The sequence below is a fragment of the Coregonus clupeaformis genome, unplaced genomic scaffold, assembly GCF_020615455.1.
Source record: "Coregonus clupeaformis isolate EN_2021a unplaced genomic scaffold, ASM2061545v1 scaf0261, whole genome shotgun sequence".
Lineage (NCBI taxonomy): Eukaryota > Metazoa > Chordata > Actinopteri > Salmoniformes > Salmonidae > Coregonus > Coregonus clupeaformis.
This window is the reverse complement of record NW_025533716.1, coordinates 257501-265000: the sequence shown is the minus strand read 5'-3', so window position 1 is coordinate 265000 and position 7500 is coordinate 257501. Positions and strand designations below refer to the sequence as shown.

Genomic DNA, 7500 nt, shown 5'->3' with positions numbered 1-7500 from the left:
CACACACTCACACACACACACACACACACACACACACACACACACACACACACTCACACACACACACACACTCACACACACACACACACACACACACACACACACACACACACTCACACACACACACACTCACACACACACACACACACACACACACACACACACACACACACACACACACACACACACACACACACACACACACACACACACACACACACACACACACACACACACACACACACATACAGTGAGGGAAAAAAGTATTTGATCCCCTGCTGATTTGGTACGTTTGCCCACTGACAAATAAATGATCAGTCTATAATTTTAATGGTAGGTTTATTTGAACAGTGAGAGACAGAATAACAACAACAAAAATCCAGAAAAACGCATGTCAAAAATGTTATAAATTGATTTGCATTTTAATGAGGGAAATAAGTATTTGACCCCCTCTCAATCAGAAAGATTTCTGGCTCCCAGGTGTCTTTTATACAGGTTACGAGCTGAGATTAGGAGCACACTCTTAAAGGGAGTGCTCCTAATCTCAGCTTGTTACCTGTATAAAAGACACCTGTCCACAGAAGCAATCAATCAATCAGATTCCAAACTCTCCACCATGGCCAAGACCAAAGAGCTCTCCAAGGATGTCAGGGACAAGATTGTAGACCTACACAAGGCTGGAATGGGCTACAAGACCATCGCCAAGCAGCTTGGTGAGAAGGTGACAACAGTTGGTGCAATTATTCGCAAATGGAAGAAACACAAAATAAGTGTCAATCTCCCTCGGCCTGGGGCTCCATGCAAGATCTCACCTCGTGGAGTTGCAATGATCATAAGAACGGTGAGGAATCAGCCCAGAACTACACGGGAGGATCTTGTCAATGATATCAAGGCAGCTGGGACCATAGTCACCAAGAAAACAATTGGTAACACACTACGTCGTGAAGGACTGAAATCCTGCAGCGCCCGCAAGGTCCCCCTGCTCAAGAAAGCAATACAAGCCCGTCTGAAGTTTACCAATGAACATCTGAATGATTCAGAGGAGAACTGGGTGAAAGTGTTGTCTTCAGATGAGACCAAAATGGAGCTCTTTGCCATCAAGGAGGAGGAATGCTGCCTATGACCCCAAGAACACCATCCCCACCATCGAACATGGAGGTGGAAACATTATGCTTTGGGGGTGTTTTTCTGCTAAAGGGACAGGACAACTTCACCGCATCAAAGGGACGATGGACGGGGCCATGTACCGTCAAATCTTGGGTGAGAACCTCCTTCCCTCAGCCAGGGCATTGAAAATGGGTTGTGGATGGGTATTCCAGCATGACAATGACCCAAAACACACGGCCAAGGCAACAAAGGAGTGGCTCAAGAAGAAGCACATTAAGGTCATGGAGTGGCCTAGCCAGTCTCCAGACCTTAATCCCATAGAAAATCTATGGAGGGAGCTGGAGGTTCGAGTTGCCAAACGTCAGCCTCGAAACCTTAATGACTTGGAGAAGATCTGCAAAGAGGAGTGGGACAAATCCCTCCTGAGATGTGTGCAAACCTGGTGGCCAACTACAAGAAACGTCTGACCTCTGTGATTGCCAACAAGGGTTTTGCCACCAAGTACTAAGTCATGTTTTGCAGAGGGGTCAAATACTTATTTCCCTCATTAAAATGCAAATCAATTTATAACATTTTTGACATGCGTTTTTCTGGATTTTTTTGTTGTTATTCTGTCTCTCACTGTTCAAATAAACCTACCATTAAAATTATAGACTGCTAATTTCTTTGTCAGTGGGCAAACCTACAAAATCAGCAGGGGATCAAATACTTTTTCCCCTCACTGTACACACCCACACCCACACAGGCAATCCTGTGCCTTGCCGCTAAACTTGGGCTGGATTAAATTAGTAGTGAAAAGGGAGATGCAGAGAGAGAAAGAGAGAGAGAGAGAGAGAGAGAGAGAGAGAGAGAGAGAGAGAGAGAGAGAGAGAGAGAGAGAGAGAGAGAGAGAGAGAGAGAGAGAGAGAGAGAGAGAGAGAGAGAGAGAGAGACAGAGAGAGAGAGAGAGAGAGAGAGAGAGAGAGAGAGAGAGAGAGAGAGAGAGAGAGAGAGAGAGAGAGAGAAGAGAGAGAGAGAGAGAGACAGAGAGAGAAAGTGTGTGTGTGTGTGTGTGTGTGAGTGTGTGAGTGTGAGTGTGTGTGGCTGGAAAATGGAATTGTTGTTGTGGTTTGGCCTTGTTGTGGTTGCTCTCTGATTACAACTGGAAGAGGCTGACAAAGAACCCTATGTTGTGTGTGTGTGTGTGTGTGTGTGTGTGTGTATGTGTACACACACACACACACACAAACACACACATACACACAGACACACACCCACACACACACGTGTCAGTGCGAGTCATAAACAACATCTCAGTGCTTTGTTGTAGGTTATAAAAGCCTGAGGCAGGAGGAAGGAACCTCATTAAGCATGGCTAAGCAGGAGAGACTTGAGAGACACAGTAACACAGATTGGGGAAAGGAGAGAGAGAGAGACAGATTGGGGAAAGGAGAGAGAGAGAGACAGATTGGGGAAAGGAGAGAGAGAGACACAGAGAGAGGGAAAGTGGTAGGATAGAGGGAGAGAAAATGTGTGCAATAGAGAGAGAGAGCGATAGAGAAAGAGAAGAGTTGCAGAGGCAAACTAACCTGCATCACACAGCAAGGGAACTAGCCTACATTTTTAATATCTCACCATATGCTCACGCTCTGCAGGCAAAGGCAGGTTTAAAATGCTTTGTGTGTGTGTGTGTGTGTGTGTGTGTGTGTGCTCGTCTGCACAGCGGGTGTATGCCTTTTTGAGAGAGAGGTAGATTGATAGTCCTCTGTAGCTCAGCTGGTAGAGCACGGCGCTTGTAACGCCAAGGTAGTGGGTTCGAACCCCGGGACCACCCATAAACAAAAAAATGTATGCACGCATGACTGTAAGTCGCTTTGGATAAAAGCGTCTGCTAAATGGCATATTATATTATTATATATTATATTGAGATGGAGAGAAAGAAAGAAAGAAAGAAAGAAAGAAAGAGAAAGAAAGAAAGAAAGAAAGAAAGAAAGAAAGAAAGAAAGAAAGAAAGAGGAAACAGAAAGATGGAGAAAGAAAAAGAGGGAAACCTCTTCCATTAAAATCAACTGCCTCACTGCACCTGATCCTCCAGCTGACTGATCACATATTATAAAGGATTCATTATGTAATAATGTTAGGAAGCTCCTCTCTAACTGTTAGCATCCTACTGTACAACACCTCAGCCCTAGACTGGGCTACAAATATCTATTTCATATTCACGTAAGCTTTATTTAGACAGGTTCTTCTCGTTGAGACAAGACAGACCTGTTCAAGATACTACATGGCTACACGGCTTCATACATCCAAACACACACGCACGGCAAACACACGGCAAACACGCCAAACACATGCCAAACACACGCCAAACACACGCACAAGCCACATATTGGTAGAACACCTCGGACTAATACTGTCACCAAACAGTTAGGGAGGGAGGGAGAGAGAGAGAGAGAGAGAGAGAGACAGACTGGGGAAAGGAGAGAGAGAGACAGAGAGAGGGAAAGTGGTAGGATAGAGGGAGAGAAAATGTGTGCAATAGAGAGAGAGAGCGATAGAGAAAGAGAGAGAGGGAGAAGAGTTGCAGAGGCAAACTAACCTGCATCACACAGCGAGGGAACTAGCCTACATTTTTAATATCTCGCCATATGCTCACGCTCTGCAGGCAAAGGCAGGTTTAAAATGCTTTGTGTGTGTGTGTGTGTGTGTGTGTGTGTGTGTGTGTGTGCTCGTCTGCACAGCGGTCTGCACAGCGGGTGTATGCCTTTTTGAGAGAGAGGTAGATTGATAGTCCTCTGTAGCTCAGCTGGTAGAGCACGGCGCTTGTAACGCCAAGGTAGTGGGTTCGAACCCCGGGACCACCCATACACAAAAAAATGTATGCACGCATGACTGTAAGTCGCTTTGGATAAAAGCGTCTGCTAAATGGCATATTATATTATTATATATTATATTGAGATGGAGAGAAAGAAAGAAAGAAAGAAAGAAAGAAAGAAAGAAAGAAAGAAAGAAAGAAAGAAAGAGGAAACAGAAAGATGGAGAAAGAAAAAGAGGGAAACCTCTTCCATTAAAATCAACTGCCTCACTGCACCTGATCCTCCAGCTGACTGATCACATATTATAAAGGATTCATTATGTAATAATGTTAGGAAGCTCCTCTCTAACTGTTAGCATCCTACTGTACAACACCTCAGCCCTAGACTGGTCTACAAATATCTATTTCATATTCACGTAAGCTTTATTTAGACAGGTTCTTCTCGTTGAGACAAGACAGACCTGTTCAAGATGCTACATGGCTACACGGCTTCATACATCCAAAGACACACGCACGGCAAACACACGCCAAACACACGCCAAACACACGCACAAGCCACATATTGGTAGAACACCTGGGACTAATACTGTCACCAAACAGTTAGGGAGGGAGGGAGGGAGGGAGAGAGAGAGAGAGAGAGAGAGAGAGAGAGAGAGAGAGAGAGAGAGAGAGAGAGAGAGAGAGGGAGAGAGGGAGGGAGAGAGAGAGAGAGAGAGAGAGAGAGAGAGAGAGAGAGAGAGAGAGAGAGAGAGAGAGAGAGAGAGAGAGAGAGAGAGAGAGGGAGAGAGGGAGGGAGAGAGAGAGGGAGAGAGAGAGGAAATCAATAGAAAACAAAAAAGATAATGACTTTATACATTGGAAAGAATTAACCAAAAAAACAGAGCAAACTAGAATGCTATTTGGCCCTAAACAGAGAGTACACAGTGGCAGAATACCTGACCACTGTGACTGACCCAAACTTAAGGAAAGCTTTGACTATGTACAGACTCAGTGAGCATAGCCTTGCTATTGAGAAAGGCCGCCGTAGGCAGACCTGGCTCTCAAGAGAAGACAGGCTATGTGCACACTGCCCACAAAATGAGGTGAATACTGAGCTGCACTTCCTAACCTCCTGCCAAATGTATGACCATATTAGAGACACATATTTAATTTTCCCCTTTGTACTTTTAATTATTTGCAGCATAATATGACATTTGAAATGTCTATATTATATTGGAACTTTTGTGAGTGTAATGTTAACTGTTCATTCGTATTGTTTATTTCGGTTTTGTTTATTATCTATTTCACTTGCTTTGGCAATGTAAACATATGTTTCCCATGCCAATAAATACCTTGAATTGACAATTTAAATTGAGAGAGAGGGGGAGGGAGAGAGAGAGGGAGAGAGAGAGAGAGAGAGAGAGAGAGAGAGAGAGAGAGAGAGAGAGAGAGAGAGAGAGAGAGAGAGAGAGAGAGAGAGGGAGGGAGGGAGGGAGGGAGGGGGGGAGGGAGGGAGGGAGAGGGGGAGGAGGGAGAGACAGACATCACATCTTGTGAAATCTCTCTGAGGGGAGGGACAGCTGAATGGGAAAACATACCCACCTTTAGACATCTGACATGGCGATGTAAAATCACACACACACACACACACACACACACACACACACACACACACACACACACACACACACACACACACACACACACAGATACTCGAGAAATAAACAAGTTCACTCCACGTGTTTAGGTGTCCAACCTGCTCTGAACACTCCACCTTCCCAGCTGACTGTAGACGTACAGTGCATTGGGAAAGTATTCAGACCCCTTCCCTTTTTGTTACGTTACAGCCTTATTCTAAAACGGATTTTAATCATTTTTAATCATCCTAATCAATCTACACACAATACCCCATAATGACAAAGCTAAAACAGGTTTTTAGAAATGTTTGCACATTTATACAAAATAAAAAACTGAAATATCACATTTACATAAGTATTCAGACCCTTTCCTCAGTACTTTCAGGGGAGAAAAAAAAAACTATTTTTATCCAGAATAAAGCTGTAACATAACAAAATGTGGAAAAAGTCAAGGGGTCAGAATACTTTCCGAATGCAGAGTAATATAGAGTAGTGAGAGAAGGGAGAGATGATAGGATAGAAGAGGAGAGAGTAGTGGGAGAGATGATAGGATAGAAGAGGAGAGAGTAGTGGGAGAGATGATAGGATAGAAGAGGAGAGAGTAGTGGGAGAGAGAGAGAGAGCAAAGATTGCGACGGCGCATGACCATCTGGGTAGGGGCTGAGTGGTTAGGGTTGGAGGAAAAGGAAACAAAGTGGTGGTAGAGAGGTATAGTATGTATAGTGGAAGACTGATGGCCTAATGGCATACACACGAACAGACACAGACACACACACAGACACAGACACAGACACAGACAGACAGACACAGACACTGACAGACACACATACACACAGACACACACACTGACAGACACACACAGACACACAGACACAGACACATACAGACACACATACACACACACACAGAGACACACAGACACACAGACAGAGACACACACACAGACACACAGACGCATTAGAGAGCGTGCAGAGTGAAGGTCTAATTGGTGTTTGAGCGGTAGATTGATAGTTGTGGTCCTTCAGTATTGAGTCCCAAATGGCACCCTATTCCCTACATACTGTAGTGCACTACTTTAGACCAGTAGGGCACTATATACAGTGGGGGAAAAAAGTATTTAGTCAGCCACCAATTGTGCAAGTTCTCCCACTTAAAAAGATGAGAGAGGCCTGTAACTTTCATCATAGGTACACGTCAACTATGACAGACAAATTGAGGAAAAAAAATCCAGAAAATCACATTGTAGGATTTTTAATGAATTTATTTGCATATTATGGTGGAAAATAAGTATTTGGTCACCTACAAACAAGCAAGATTTCTGGCTCTCACAGACCTGTAACTTCTTCTTTAAGAGGCTCCTCTGTCCTCCACTGGTTACCTGTATTAATGGCACCTGTTTGAACTTGTTATCAGTATAAAAGACACCTGTCCACAACCTCAAACAGTCACACTCCAAACTCCACTATGGCCAAGACCAAAGAGCTGTCAAAGGACACCAGAAACAAAATTGTAGACCTGCACCAGGCTGGGAAGTCTGAATCTGCAATAGGTAAGCAGCTTGGTTTGAAGAAATCAACTGTGGGAGCAATTATTAGGAAATGGAAGACATACAAGACCACTGATAATCTCCCTCGATCTGGGGCTCCACGCAAGATCTCACCCCGTGGGGTCAAAATGATCACAAGAACGGTGAGCAAAGATCCCAGAACCACACGGGGGGACCTAGTGAATGACCTGCAGAGAGCTGGGACCAAAGTAACAAAGCCTACCATCAGTAACACACTACACCGCCAGGGACTCAAATCCTGCACTGCCAGACGTGTCCCCCTGCTTAAGCCAGTACATGTCCAGGCCCGTCTGAAGTTTGCTAGAGTGCATTTGGATGATCCAGAAGAGGATTGGGAGAATGTCATATGGTCAGATGAAACCAAAATAGAACTTTTTGGTAAAAACAACTCGTCGTGTTTGGAGGACAAAGAATGC

The 7500-nt window shown here is 44.4% G+C and overlaps 1 protein-coding gene across 1 annotated transcript in view; it reads right to left on the bottom strand.

The window, feature by feature from the left end:
• Positions 1 to 7500, bottom strand: part of LOC121551701 (receptor-type tyrosine-protein phosphatase delta) — a 237095-nt gene that overhangs the window by 143721 nt on the left and 85874 nt on the right.